The sequence below is a fragment of the Petaurus breviceps genome, unplaced genomic scaffold (genome assembly GCF_028583685.1).
Source record: "Petaurus breviceps papuanus isolate PSGF00001 unplaced genomic scaffold, PetGlider_PUasm1.0 90626, whole genome shotgun sequence".
Taxonomy (NCBI): Eukaryota; Metazoa; Chordata; class Mammalia; order Diprotodontia; family Petauridae; genus Petaurus; species Petaurus breviceps.
This window is the reverse complement of record NW_027187290.1, coordinates 2,286,803-2,302,357: the sequence shown is the minus strand read 5'-3', so window position 1 is coordinate 2,302,357 and position 15,555 is coordinate 2,286,803. Positions and strand designations below refer to the sequence as shown.

General features: G+C 39.0%; 1 protein-coding gene across 1 annotated transcript in view; it reads left to right on the top strand.

The window, feature by feature from the left end:
- The first annotated feature begins 9,933 nt into the window (after positions 1-9,933).
- The window catches only part of LOC138143067 (transcription factor YY2-like), a 245,467-nt gene continuing 239,845 nt past the window's right edge, over positions 9,934-15,555 (top strand). Inside the window, exon 1 of the mRNA XM_069064260.1 lies at positions 9,934-10,064. The gene's annotated coding sequence lies outside the window, so the exon portion shown is untranslated. The remainder of the gene's footprint in view (positions 10,065-15,555) is intronic.

The following is a 15,555-nucleotide window of genomic DNA, read 5'->3' as shown; positions in this document are numbered from 1 at the left end:
TGTTCGAATCCTAACTTCTGGAGGAGGCCTTTACTCTGAACTTACCTTCCCGCCACTCTGTATATATTTTGTGTAAAAGGAGTTCTTTTCATGTTGTATCCCCCATTCTAATGTCAGTTCCTCGAGGGCAGTGACTTGTTCTTTTGCCTGTCTTTGTATCTGACACATAGAAAGCTAAGCATTTTAATGTTTTCTTGACTACAATGTTAACTGACTGAAGACAGGAACAAGGGGGGAAGTTGCAAAGAGACCGATGAAGGCTTGGTGTCAAGAAACATTTCCTACCAATGAGAGCTAGAAGTGGAATGAGAGTAGCTAGGAGAGCTTTAAGGAGAGGCTGGATAACTTGTTGGGAATGTTATATTTGAGTTTCCTTTTCTGCTATCCTTGAACTAGGTGGCTTCTAATGTCCCTTCCAATTCTTGAATCCTATGATTATATGGATTTTTTTTTTCAGATCAAGTTGTTGAATGTTGTTATGTTCTTGGGGAGGGGCCTGTTGTCAGGCAGTTATAAGTTTGAGTTCATCTGTTCCCTTAGTCACATAATTTAAATTTGGTACAGTTCAGATCTGCCCCCTCCCCATCTCTGAGACTGGTGAATACTGTCATCACTTTATGAGGAAGGGCAGTCTGCCTCCCACTTCAGTTGATGTAATAAACCAAGGACCCAGAATTTGATCACCTGCCTTAAAAGTAACTTGTAAACAAAATTAATCCTTGACAGTTTCAGGAAGAGCCAAGAAAGGAGAGTAAAGGCAGGAACTCACCTAAATTCTCCCAAATTCCCCCCATAAAACTTTAAAATAGGGGCAGCCAGGTAGCACAGCGAGTAAGAGCACCGGCTCCAGTGTCGGGATGATCTGGATCAAATCCGGGCTCAGATACTCAGCACCACACCCAGAAATAACTGGCTGTATAACCTTGAGCAAGTTACTTAACCCCGATTGCTTAAAAGAAAAAAAAACTTTAAAATAACAACTCAAACCAAATTATGTAGTCTCTGAACCAACAAAAGGTCAGCATGAAACAATATTCTTGCCCAAGACAACTTAGAAGGTCAACAAGAAAGGTGTGTCACACAGCAGTGGTGGTCATGCCCAGAGTTCTGCACAGTGCAGGTCCACCTGGGCAAGCAAGCAGCAGGCCTTGGAGACAGCTGCAACAGCCAGAGCACCTTCAGGAGCTCTCAACTCACAGATTGTAAAAGGGTTGGACAACTGGTCAGAAGGAGATTACAAGGACCCCTTGCTGGTACTGAGGGCAGGGCCCTGTTAAATTGCCACAGTTCCAGGGTAAAGAGGAGCACTAGTATATACTAGCACTAGTGGCCATAGGAGAGCAGGGGCCATAAGGAACAAGAGCACTTGTGGCTCCAAAGGAGTGGGGCCCATGGTCACAGTTGAAGGGTAAAATAGAGGTTGAAAGAATCCACCGATCACCTCCTGGAAAAGATCCCAAACAGAAAACTCCTAGGAATATTATAGCCAGGTTCCGGAATTCCCAGATTAAGGAGAGAATATTACAAGCAGCCAGGAAGAAACAAATGAATATTGTGGAAACACAATCAGGATAACCCAGGATCTGGCAGCTTCTACACTGAGGGATCGAAGGGCTTGGAATATGATATTCCGGAGGGCAAAGGAGCTGGCATCAAAACCAAGAATCACCTACCCAGCAAAACTGAGCATCGTGTTTCAGGGGAAAATAGGGTCATTCAGTGGAATAGAGGACTTTCAAGAATTCTTGCTGAAAAAACCAGAGTTGAATAGAAAATTTAACATTCAGATACAAGAAGCAAGAGAAGCATGAGAAGGTAAACAGGGAAAAGGAATCATCAGGAACTTATCAAAGTTGAACTATTTACATTCCTACATGGAAAAACAATAATTGTAACTTATGAAACTTTTCTCAGTATGAGAATAGTTGAAGGGAATAGAAATGTGTATATATATATATATACATATATGTCTATAAAGGAGGGCATAGGGGTGTATGAATACATATGTGAATGTGTGTATATGTGTACATATGTGTACAGGTATACATAGAGGGCACAGGACCAATTTAATGGGAAGGGATGATACTTAAAAGGTGAAATTAAGAGGTGAGAGAGGAATATAATGAGAGGAGATTGGGAGAGACAGAATGGGTTAAACTCTCTCATATAGAAGAGGCAAGAGAAAACGATTAGAATGGAGGGGAAGAACAGGAAGGCAAAAGGGAATGGGTCAACCTTATTCTCATTGAATTTGGTTTAGGGAGGGAATGACATACACACTAAATAAGGTATCTCACCCTACAGGAGAGTAGGGGGGAAGGGATAAGAGGGAGGATAATGGAAGGGAGGGCAGGCTGGGGGCGGGGAGGGAAGTTGGAAGCACCCACTTTTGAAAAGGGACAGGATCAAAGTAGAGAATAGAACAAGTGGATGGTGGGATAGGAGGGAGGGAAATATAGTCAGTCTTTTACAATATATCCACTATGGAAATGTTTTGCATAGCTACACATGTACAACCTATACTGAATTGCTTATCTCTCCAGTAAGGGTGGGTGACAAGCGAGGAAGGGAATGAATCTGGAATTCAAAGTTTTAAAATCAAATGTTTAAAATCTATCTATCTATCTATCTATCTATCTATCTATATATATATATATATACTATTATTAATATTATTTTACATGTAACTGGGAAATAAGTTATTCAGGCACTGGGGCATAGAGATCAACCGTGGCCTACTGGAAAGTTGGAGGGGGTGTGGGAGAAGATATGGGAGAGAACAGATTGGAGGAGGGGATATCCAGTGGGATCAATATTTTGGGATGGTGGGTAGGGGAAAAATGGGGAGAAAATTTGCAACTCAAAATCTTGAGGAAATGAATGATGTAAACTAGAAGTTAATAAAGCATTTGATTAAATAAAAAAGAAGTACTAAACATATGTGTACTAAATAGTTTAGCGTCCAACTTCTTAAAGGAAAAGTTAAATGAGTTACAGGAGAAAATAGACAGTATAACTAAGATAGTGAGAGATCTCAATGTTCCCCTCAGAACTAGATAAATCTAACCAAAAAAAATACCCGAAAGGAGTTAAGGAAATGAATAGAATTTTAGAAAATTTAGATATTACAAATCTCTGGAGAAAAGTGAATGCGAATAGAAAGAAGTATATCTTTTCCTCAGCTGTACATGGCACCTTCACAAAAATTGACCATGTTTTAGGACATTAAACCTCACAACCAAATATAGAAAAGCAGAAATATTAGTTGCATCTTTTCCCCCTGATAATGCAATAAAAGTTACATTCAATAAAGGGCCATGGAAATATGTATTAAAATTAATTAGACACTAAATTATCTAAACATAAAGAATGAGTGGGTCAAAGAACAAATCATAGAAACAAACAATAATACCATCAAAGAAAATGACATGTGACAATGTATCAAAATTTATGGGATGCAGCCAAAGCAATTCTTAGGGGAAAATTTATATCTCTAAAAGCTTAAGTGAATAAAATAGAGAAATATCAGACCTATGAATTGGACATGAAACTAAAAAAAAGACAACTAGAAAAAGAACAAATACAAAATCTTGAATTAAACACCAAATTGGAAATCCTGAAAATCAAGGGAAAGATTAATAAAATTGAAAGTATGAAAACCATTGAATCAATAAATATAACTAGGAGCTGGTATTATTTTTAATTGATTAATTTTTTTAAAAGCTATTGGTTAATTTGATTTAAAAAAGAAAAAGACCAAATTACCAGTATCAAAAATGACAAGGGTGTATTCACCACTAATCAACAGGAAATTAAAGCAATAATCAGGAGCTATTTTGCCCAGTTAGATGCCAATAAATCTGACAAGCTAAGTGAAATGGATGAAAATTTACAAAAAATATAAATTGCCAAGATTAACAGGAGGAAATATAATATTTAAATAATTCTATCTTAGAAAAAGGAATTGAACAAACTATAAATGAGCTCCTTAAGAAAAAATCCCCAGGATCTCATAGATTCACAAATGAATTCTATCAGACATTTAAAGAACAATTAATTCCAATGCTGTATGAATGATTTGGAAAAATAGGTAGAGCCCCATAGAATTCCTTTTATGAAATCTGGTGCTGATACCTAAATCAGGAAGAGGAAAAAACAGAGAAAGAAAACTATAGACCAATTTCCCTAATGCATATTGGTGCAAAAATTTTAAATACAGCACTAGCAAGGAGATTACAGCAATCTATCACCAGGGTTATGTACTGTGACAATGTGGGATTTATACTAAGGATACAGAATTGGTTCAATATTGGGGAAACTATCAGCATAATTGACCATATAATAATATATATAATATAATAAAAATTATATGATTATGTCAATAGATGAGGAAAAACCTTTTTGACAAAATACAACACTAAGTGCTATTAAAAACACTAAAAATCATAGGAATAAATGGGGCTTTCCTTAAAATGATAAGTGATTATCTAAAACCATTAGCAAGCATTATCTGTAATGGAGATAAGTTAGAAGACTTCCCAATAAGATTGAGGGGAAGCAAGGATGCCCCATTATCACCACTATTATTTCAACATTGTTCTAGAAACCCTAGCTATAGCAAAAAGAGAAGAAAAAAAATTAAAAGAATTAGAATAAGTAGTGAAGAAACAAAGCTATCACTCTTTGCAGATGATATGGTATATACATAGATAATCCTAAAGAATCAACCAAAAAACTAGTTGGAAAATTAACAACTTTAGGAGAGTTGCAGAATATATAGAGCCCAGCAGGAAAAGACAGAAAGCAGAAATTCCATTTAAAATAACTAGATAGTATAAAATACTTGAGAGTCTACCTACCGAGATAAACCCAGGAACTATACAAACAGTCATAAAACGAGGGATGGACACTATATCAGCTACAATGAATGGAACATGTTACAAGATCAGTCAATATTTGTTGATGGATGTGTAGGTAAGCCCATGGTCATCCTGTTTTACCTCATTGTCGTCCTTAGCTGTTTTCTGGGATTTTCCTAACTCTCTAATTTGTGGTTTAAGAGCATTGGCCAGCCACAGCCAACCCTCAATTGAGTCAATTCAGTCAAACAGCCAGTCAATCCGGTGAAGGGGGAAATCAATTAGGCCACTTGTTTAAATTGCCATAGCCTTGTTTATCCTGATTAAATTGGTCCTGGTACTTGTCAACTCTATATGCTTGGGTGTTGGACTTGGGCAGCAAGATTTGGTTCAAATCTCATACCTGTCACTTACTTTCTATGTGTCCCTGGGCAAGTCATCCTACCTCTCTGAGCTTCAATTTGCTCATCTGTAAAATGGGCAAAATGCCTAAAGGACCTACCTTACAAGGCTATCTTGAGGCTTAAATGAGATAATAGATATCAAGCTCTTTATAAACATTAAAACATTATATAAAAGTCAGTTATGATCATGGTAACTTTATTTCCAGAATGCCTCATGATTTACAGTGCTTTCCTTAAGACATCTATGTGCAGTACATAATGAGAGTATTATTATACAGGTTTTGTTTTTTATTATTATTTTATTTATTATTATGCCCATTTTATAGGTGAAGATACTAAATTGCAACTTGTCAATAGTCACTTAGGTAAAAAGCATCCAAGCCATATTGAAAGTCTCTGAATTCCACGCCTAGCTTACTAGATGGCACAATGAATAAAGCCCGAGTTCAAATTTGACTGTAGATACTTACTAGCTATGTGACCCTGGGAAAGTCACTGAACTTCTAAGTCTCAGCTTCCTCATTTATAAAATGGGTATAATAATAGCACCTACCTCCCAGGGTTGATGCAAGCATGCACAGTGCCTGGACCACAGTAGGCATTATATAAATATTATTATTGTTATCTTTCCATTGAGCCACATTGCTGGTAGACCACATCTATTGGTCCATTTCCTGGTCAACAACAATTATGGAGAGCTAATCCTAATAAAGCAAGTTGAAAAAAAATTCTCATTATTTTCTAATATGCTAGTTGAGAATTTGTCATGATTTGACTTTTTCTTATGCTGGTGTTTACCTCTGTACTACCTGTGAATAAAGGCATTGATGATTTAATGTCTAGTGTAAAAAAAACTGCAGTGGGAATGTTTAAGCCACTTAGTAACTGTTTTAAAGGACTTTATCTCCTTGCTTGTTTTGTCTACAAATAAAAGATTGTATAAATTGGTCTTTTAGGAATCACAATAGCAAAAACAGAATAGAACTATTAGTTTGAGATACCTTTTCTTAAAAATTTGTTTTGGAGTGGTGTTTGTTTGTTTTTTCCTGACCTATGATTCCATCAGGATAGGGAAACTCCAGGTGTGGAAACTCCAACCAACGTACATCTCCACCTTTATTACAATTTGTAATCTTAAGAGAGTTGCCTGGGACACTGAATAGTTAAGTGACTTGCCCATGGTCATACAGCCAGTGTGTGTCAGGGAAAGGACTTGATCCCAGATCATCCTGACTCCCACAGCTGCCCTCTATCCACTAGACCACATTGAGTTACTAACCTGAGGTGGCATTTTATTGAAAAATACTCTATAATTCAAACTTGTCCTTAATTCAACCTGACCTCGCATCTTTTAGTCTGAATCTGTGGGACTTGGCCTTATTCCATATTCTCAGCTCCGAGAACAAAATTTTTTTTTATTTTTAAGCAATCAGGGTTAAGTAACTTGCTCAAGGTTACATGGCTAGGTGTTTCTGGGTGGGTGCTAAGTGTCTGAGCCCGGGATTTGATCTCCAGGTCGTTCTGACACTGGAGCCGGTGCTCTTACTCGCTGTGCTACCTGGCCGCCCCTCCGAGAACAAATTTAAGTCAGGATCAGAGTTGAAGATCATGCTCATTCTTGTCACTGGAGTTTCTGCCTGGTTTTCAGTATGATTTTTTTTTTGAGAGGGGAAGGCAGGGCAATTGGGGTTAAGTGACTTGCCCAAGGTCACATGGGTAGTTTTTTTGTGTGTATGTTAAGTGTCTGAGTCTGGATTTGAACTCAGGTCCTCCTGACTCCAGGGCCGGTGCTCTATTAGCTGTGCCACCTAGCCACCCCCAATATGATTATTACATAAAACATAGAGGATACATGCAGATATAACGCAGACACAAGTCTGCCTTTGATCAATTGCCGAAGATTGTCAACTATATTCTTAGCTAAGGCTCATTCCCTACCCCCATTTATACAGAGGAGAGTAGATATTTCAATTTTTCTTCTGCAGCTTTGCAGAGGACTTTAGCCTTATCATTCCAAGAGAGTAAGTATTTGTGGCTTTGGAAAGACAGGGGGCACAGACCAGGTCAGGCTGGAGCAGGTGGCTAGCAGCAGGATGAGCTCTTCCTGCTTGCCCCTGCCTGATATAGATGGTTCCTCTGAAGCAACATCTAAGAGAGATGCTGGTTGTCCTGGAGGCTTTTTATGAGGAGCTGGGGACCACTCTCAGCTCCAGAGACCAAGCTTATGGTACATATTTCCCAGGCATCCTTTGGACACATCTCACATGGCACAACAGCAAACCTTCTGGTCCCATAAGCATCCAAAGTCAGGAACAGCTTTAAGCCTCTGGGCTTTAATGGGAATGGACCAGAAACCATAACTTGCTATTTATTTACTTTCTAGCTCACATATTGATGCCACAAGGTCATTGTTGATTTTTAAGAAGAGAAGAAAACAAATACTTGCTTTTATGAAAAGCATCTGATCTAGGAAAAATAAAATTGGCTCGAAGCAGCTGGTTTGTGCAGATGTTGAGATGGTATTTGGACAGTGGAAGGATTAAGAAAACAGTTTCTAATGATGTGTTGATATTGTGAGTGATTAGGGGATGAGGAAAGGTCATGCCAAGATTGCCTAGAAGCTTTGAAAGGGTGGCATCTTGAATAATATTTGGTGTGAGCAGACTGCAAAACATCACAAATAAAGAACTATAAAAATGTCATAGTAGATAGGACTTAAAAAGAAAATAGGCCAATCGTGTGGAAAGAAGGGATAATGGTGGGGTGGCTAGGTGGCACAGTGAATAGAGCACTGGCCCTGGAGTCAGGAGGACCTGAGTTCAAATATGGCCTCAGACGCTTGACACTTACTAGCTGTGTGACCTTGGGCAAGTCACTTTAACCCCAACTGCCCTCCAAAAAGAAGCACAAAAAAAAGAAGGGGTAATGGATATCCAGAGTACAGCTAGTGGACATCTATGCAATATCAAGAGAAAACTAGAAGGGACACAATTGGGTGGACCCCCTGTGATGAACTTATGAGAGACCATAGATGGGAATCTTACAGGTTAGATAAGGAAGTTGAGTTGGGATCTATATCAATAGAGGGCATATCAACATTGATGAGATCACATCCACTGTAAAACAGTAATATTCGAAATATACAGGTACCTCAACTACAAAAGTTATTGTTGTTATTAAGAGTTGGTGCAAAATGTGAATAAGTTTAATTTTATCATGATCATCTTGAAATGAATCAAGGCCAGGTTCATAAATTAACAGTAGTCAATGTATTTTATTTTCTTACAATAGGATAGGTAGTGCAGGTAGTAGGATATGGGTAAAATGTTAGTGTGGGAGTCAGGAAGACCCACGTTTGAATTCTAACTGTAACATATAAGCAGCTTTGTGAATGTGGGCAAGTTCCTGGGAGGCACTGGTATAAAGTGGACAAAATGCTGATTTTGGAGTCACATGACCTAATTGTAACCAATGTGTCTGTTAATCTTCACTGTGTGACTTTTAATCAAATTACTTCACTTTTATTTGTAAAATAAAGGTCCCTTCCAACTCTAAATCTTATTGTGATTAATAACCTGTCCGTAGCAGGAGCAGAAGTCCCTAGGACATTTGAAATCAAATATAAATAGAGAGGCCTTCCTAGATCATTGCTGTATAGGTCTTCAGGTTGAAGTTTTGTCTCAAAACCAAAAATTCAGGCCAAAAAAAAAAATCGAGAGCGAATGTGCTTATCACCCTTAAGGTTGACCTGCTTAAAAGGAAACAAAAATAATGTGAGAAGGAAAATGAAAATGGTAAAATCCCAGGCAAACCTCCACAATGTATCCATCATGCTATGTTTGTGTGGCGGGTGCTAGAAATACACACAACCCTGATGGCTGCTCTCACAGACAGCCTCAGGCAGTCACATGATCACCCAATGCCTGAACCAGGTGGGGTGTAGTATATCGTTTGGCCACCAGATGGCGCTCCAGCTACCTGTGAATGGCCCACTGTCCCTGCTCATCCCTCCTCTTGCCTCTCTCGCCTCAGCTGTAAGTACTTGGCTTCAGGCTCGCTGGAGTATAGCGGCACGATCTAGGGTACACCCACAAGTTACCTCAAATTAGAAAACAAAACCCAAATAGCCCCCTCTCGTGGAACTTGGGCAGGCCCCATTGCTTGTGTTGGCTTTGCTCCTCACACGACTTCCCGCTAAATCCCTGGGAGTGAACAAGCCACTCTTAAGGACAGTGCAATCTATTCACAGACTCAGATAGCGTCGCAATGCCCCCCACCCAGGGTGAAATCAAAGATGGGCAAACGGAAACCTGCCAGGAAATTTGGGCCCTTCTCCTCTAACCTTCCTCCTAACGGTGGGGGGAGGGGGAAGAGGGCAGAAAGGGACAAGTCAGCTTAAAACTGGCAGACATTTTCTTAAGTACTGGGAGGAAAGAGGGAAGGGAAGAAAAGGTGACGCAGGCTTTTGTTTATCTCATTGTAATGGCTGCTGCTAGTTATCCCTTGCCCCTCCTCCTCCCCTCCTCCCCCCCCTCCCCCCCCCCCCCCCCCCCTCCCCGCTCTGTCCCCCCCCCTCCCCTTCTCCCCTTTCTTCTTCCGCCCCTCCTCCTCCCTCCTTTCCTCTTCCGCCCCTCCCCTCCGCCCTACCCCCTCCCCTGCCCCCATTTCCTCATCCACCCCTCCCCTTCCCCTTTCAGACCCTCCGTCCCTCACCCATACTGGACGTGTACATTCAGCCGCTCTCAATGACCAGCCTCCTACCTCTGCCTCTACTTCCCCTCAGTCAGCTTTGGGGCCTCAGGTATTTTCCAAGACCTAACTCAGTTTTCTCTTAGATGCTAAGGCAGTCATGCGGCCTTTCCCTTCTAGCTGGTGAAGAAGTCTCAATATGGGATTTAGGAGTTTGACTTTCCCCTTTCTCTCCAAGCCCCTGAAAATCTTAGGGATCTGTGAAATGTCCACCTGCACACATTTCTTAGCTCACTGAGTCTCTATCAAGCTTGTATGTACCCTGGTCATTCCTGGGACATCTTAAACAAGAGGATTAGAGCTGGTTTTTGTTTCTTGATTTCTTCTTCAGTATCTTAGAATCACAATGAGTGCTTAACAGTCAGTTTTTCATTTATTTAATTTTGGAGGGGGGGAGTGCAGGGCAATTGGGGTTAAGTGACTTGCCCAAGGTCGAACGGCTACTAAGTATTAAGTGTCTGATGCTGGATTTGAACTCCGGTCCTTCTGACTCCAGGGCCAGTTCTCTATTCTTTGCGCCATCTTGCTGCCCCGACAATCAGTTTTACAAGACAGTTAACAACAACTGTGCTGCTTCACAGCCATTTCATTGATCTTAAGCTACTCCCTGTCTCAAAAGCCCAATTTTTAAAAATTCAAATAATTTCATAGCGATGCCTTATGGCAACAGTGGGGAACCTGTGCCCTCAAGGCCACATGAAGCCCTCTAAGTCCTTTGACTGAATCCAAACCCCACAGAACAAATGTGATGACCTAGAGGGCCCCATCCCTGCCCATTGGGAGTGTGTGTGTGTCTCTCTTCATATATATGTATGTATGTATGTATTTATAAACTGCGTGACCTCATTTAATCACTTTGATCCTGTTTTCCCATCTGTAAAATACTAAATCTGTCTCAAAGGGCCATCATGAGGTTACACTAAGATAGTATATGTAAAGTGCTTTAGTAATTATTATTATTATCATGATTTCAGAAGAATGAAAATTTCAGATGATACAATTGTCAATAGAAAGGTATATGGTGGAAGTAAAACAAGAAGGCCTCATTCTCTGCTGTTATTTGATACAGTGCTAGAAATGTTACCAGTTGTAGTAAGGCAAGTATTAAAAAATGAAAGGCATAAAGATAAGTGAAGATGGGATAAAATGACTCCTATTTACTGATAGCATGATGGTTCACTTACAGAATCTTAGGAAATTAGCAAAGAAATTATTTGACACAGACTTGAGCAAAGTTGAAGACTACAAAACAAACAAATCCATAGAAATCAACAGCACTACTATATAACAATAAACAAAATCCAAGAGATGATAATAGAAAAGGAAGACCCATTCAAAATAATTAGAAAATGCAGAAAATACTTAAGAGTCAATATACATTCAATATTTCTATGGATTGAATTATACATTGCTCCTTAAAGAAATAAAGAATGCTTTGACCTAGCAATAGCCATACTAGGTCTGTATCCTAAAGAGATTTTTTTTAAAGGAAAAGGATCTATATGTATGAAAACATTTCTAGCAGCTTTTTTTATGGTGTATATAATCGGAAATTGAGGAGATGGCCATCGATTAGGGAATGTTTGAATCAAGTGTGGTATATGATTGTGATGGAATTCTATTGTGCTATAAGAAATGATGAAGGGGATATTTTTCATAAAAGCTTAGAAAGACTTATGTAAACTGATGCAATGTGAAGTGATTAGAACCAGGAAAACACTGTATGCAGAAACAGCAATATTGCACAATGATCAACTTGTGAATGACTTAGCTATTCTCAGCAATACAATGATCCTAGACGATTCTGAATCTCTTATGATGGCCTCCTCTAGAGAAAAAAACGGATGTAGTCTGAATACAGATTGAGGAATACTTTCTTTTTATTGTCTTTGTTTTTCTTGGGTTTTTTTGGTTCATGTTTTCTTTCACAACATGAGTAATATGGAAATATGTTTTACATGACTGCACATATAAACCTGTATAAAATTGTTCACTTTTTCAATGAGGGAGGAGGGGAAGGCGAGAGGGAGAGAATTTGGTACTCAACATTTTCAAAGATAAATGTTAAAAATTTTTTACATGCAATTGTTAAAAATAAAATATTTGGAGAAAAATGAGAAAGTAATTTAAATAGCTAGAGAAATAATCAACACTCATGGTCAGGCTGTGCCAATATAATAAAAATAATAGTCTTGCAAAAGTTATAGATTTCATGCTATACTCATCAGACCATGAGTGGGATACTTTAAAGAGCTATATCATAATAGCAAGAAGAAAATTCATCTTGGGGAACCAAAGATCTATAATATCAAGAGAAAACGAGAAGATAAAGGAATGAAAGAAAAATAACATTTCTAGACCTCTGGCTGTATTATAAAACAGCAATCATCAAAACCATTTGTTGCTGGTTATTAAATAGAAAAGTTAATCAGTAGAACCTACTGAAAAAGGAAGAATAACAAATAATAGAATTCAGTAACCTAGAATTGGATAAAACCCAAAACATATATTAGCTAGGAAAGGACTTTCTAATAAGAATGAATGGAAAACCGAAAAAGCTCAAATGAGGCTTAGGCTCATGTTGTACTAATTGAGACAATTTATGGCTTTAGCAAAGCTACAGGCTATAAAATAAACCCACAGATATAAACTGTGTTTCTATATAATAATAACAAATTCCAAGAGGCAACAATAGGGAAATCTCATTTGAAATAGCTGTAAAATGGATAAAATATTTGGGAGTCAGTGAAAGTACATTTGATATTTGTATAGATTCAATTTCAAATACTCTTTAAAGAAACAAAGAGCATCTTAAATACTTGAGGGATATTCTTCAGTAAATTCAAAATATATATGTGTCCCGAATAGAGATTATACCATAAAAAATAGAAGAGAATTAGATCTTGTACCTTGCACAGCTATTGGGTAAGGGTTAAGTTATTGTTTTTTAAATATTTTTTTGTTCTAATTAGGTTTTTTCTTGGTATCTTTTGTTTCTAAGTATCATTTCCCAAAGTATTTTTCCCCTAATCCATCCCAGAGAGCCATCTCATATAAACATAGTATTTTTTAAAGAGGAGGAAAAACATCGCCGTAACTGATTCATGCATCAAAAAGTCTGAAAATATGTGTAATGTGCAAAGCTTGTTGCCCTCCCACTTCTACTTAAGGCTAGAATGAGAATATCTTCTCATAGTTCTTTCTAATTTCACAGTATTCACTTTAGGTTTTTTTGTGTATACTTTTTTCCTCATTAATATTGTTTTAATCGTTGTATATTTTATTTTCTTGGCTCCATTTAGTTCAGTCTGTATCAGTTCATGTAGATCTTTCCATACTTCTCTATATATTCATCCCATTCGTTGCTTATTACAGATCAATGACATTCCATTTCAGTCATATACCATGATTTGTTCAGCCACTCTCCAGAGAAGTTTGTTCTAAAGTCTGGAGGGTAGACCTGAAAGCATTTGAGAAGGGGAATGATTTGGCCGGACGCATAGGAGCAATCATTTTTGTAGCTGTATAAAGGATAGACTAGAAGCAAAAAATTCAACCAGGAAATTGTTAGGATGGTCTTAGTTTTAAAGGTGATCAAGATCTGAACTAGAGTGGAAATAGGTGCTAGAAATGTTGTGGCAGTAGAAAAGACAGGATTTAGCAACTGAATGAATACAAGTTGTAAGAGAGAGGGGAGTCAAAGGTCATTCCTAGTTTTCACTTCTGGGCAACTGGGAGGATGGGATGGTGGTGCTATTAACTAGGGAAGTTTGGAGAATGGCCAGATTGGGGGCAGGAAGAAGATGATTAGTTCTATTTTAGACATATGGAGTTTGGGCTAACCAGGGGACTCTACCAATGGAGAAGCAGGATATGTGAGTGAGTCTGCAATTCCGGGAGGAAATTGAGATGGGCTATATTGATTTGGGAGTCATAGCTGAAGAGGTAATAATTGAATCCATGAAATCAGAGCCAGGGAAGTACATTGTCCACAGTTAAGGGATGTTCAACAGGATTAGAGATACGGAAAGGTCCAGGAGGATAAGGGAGGAGAGAAGGTTGTCAGGTTTGACAAGTGAGGTCATTGATGACTGTTGAGAGAGAAGTTTCAGTGGCACAAGGAGGTCTGAAATCTAATTATGAGGGCTCAAGGAGTGGGTGACAAGTGAGACAAAGACACTTCCTTCTAGGAGATGAGCATCTAGCATCAGACAGGAAGGAAGGCACAAAGTAATTTATTTGGGAAATGGCAAGACCAAGGAAAAGTTACCTTTTGTTTTGTTTCAGGATTGGACCTTTGCTAAGTCATGAGTTCTCTGGACTTAACCTTCATATCTGTAAGACAGAACTTTAAGTACTTATGATGTGCTAAGTACTGAGGATCTACATACAAACAAGAAAGAAAATCCCTACCCTTAAGGAGCTTACTTACATCCATTGAGTGGGGGAAGAAAACACATAAAGGGGAGTAGGAAATGGGCATGAGTGTAGAGATGGTGTAGAGATGGCTAAGAAGGGACTTGGAGACGGGGCAGAATAAAGTGAAAACTTATCTTTCAGAGAATGACATCCCAGGAATAGAGTTCAAGGTTAGCATGGGAAGAGGGTGCAGGTGACATCTATGGAGATGCCTAGGAAGTCACTTCATCTCTCCATGCCTCAGTTTCCTCACCTGTAAAATGGAGTGGGATTAGATGCTTCCAAATTCCCTTGACACTCTATATCTATAATTCTCTGATCTCATTGGTTCCTAACAATAGCTCTGTGGGATATACTGCCAGGGCAGTGATTTTTATGTCCATTTTACAGATGAAGAGACTAAGACTCAGAAGAGCTATATACCTTGACCAAATACCACAGCTAGTAAGTGGCTGAACCTGGGAGTAGTGCATCAGGCTTTTGACACTGCAGTGTTTTACCCAGTATACCACAGGTCTGGCCTGCACTTATTCCAGAGGGGATTGGGGGGTTTTGTATTAAAAGAAAAAGAAACAAATAAAACTGTGTCAGTCATTCTGACCTTGGCCAAATTGTTTATATTCTGTTGTCTCACCTATAAAGTGAAGTTAATGTCCCTCACACAGTATCTTCCGTGAGGCCCTTTTGAGGCTAAAATATTGATCGTAGGAGGAATTGAGTCTTTTGACTCTAAGAGGCCTTCCTTGAAAATGGGAACACTCCAAAAACCTCAGTTGTGTCAATCTAATGCTGGAGCCGAGTAGCAAAAGGAACCACTATTGGGGTGGCTAGGTGGCGTAGTGAATAGAGCACCCCTGGAGTCAGGAGGATCTGAGTTCAAATCAGGCCTCAGGCACTTAACACAGAAAGTAGCCATGTGACCTTGGGCAAGTCACTTAACCCCAATTGCCTTCCAAAAGCAAAAAAAAAGGAAGCACAAAAACAGCCTCCTGAGCAGAGGCAGAGAGGCTCTGACCTCTCAACCTGGGGAGAAGTTCTGTAGAACTTTACAAGGGCACCCCAAGTCTTTTTGCATTAAGGACTTGGGACAAGAGAGCCTGTGACCAACTGAGCCTCCCAGTCCC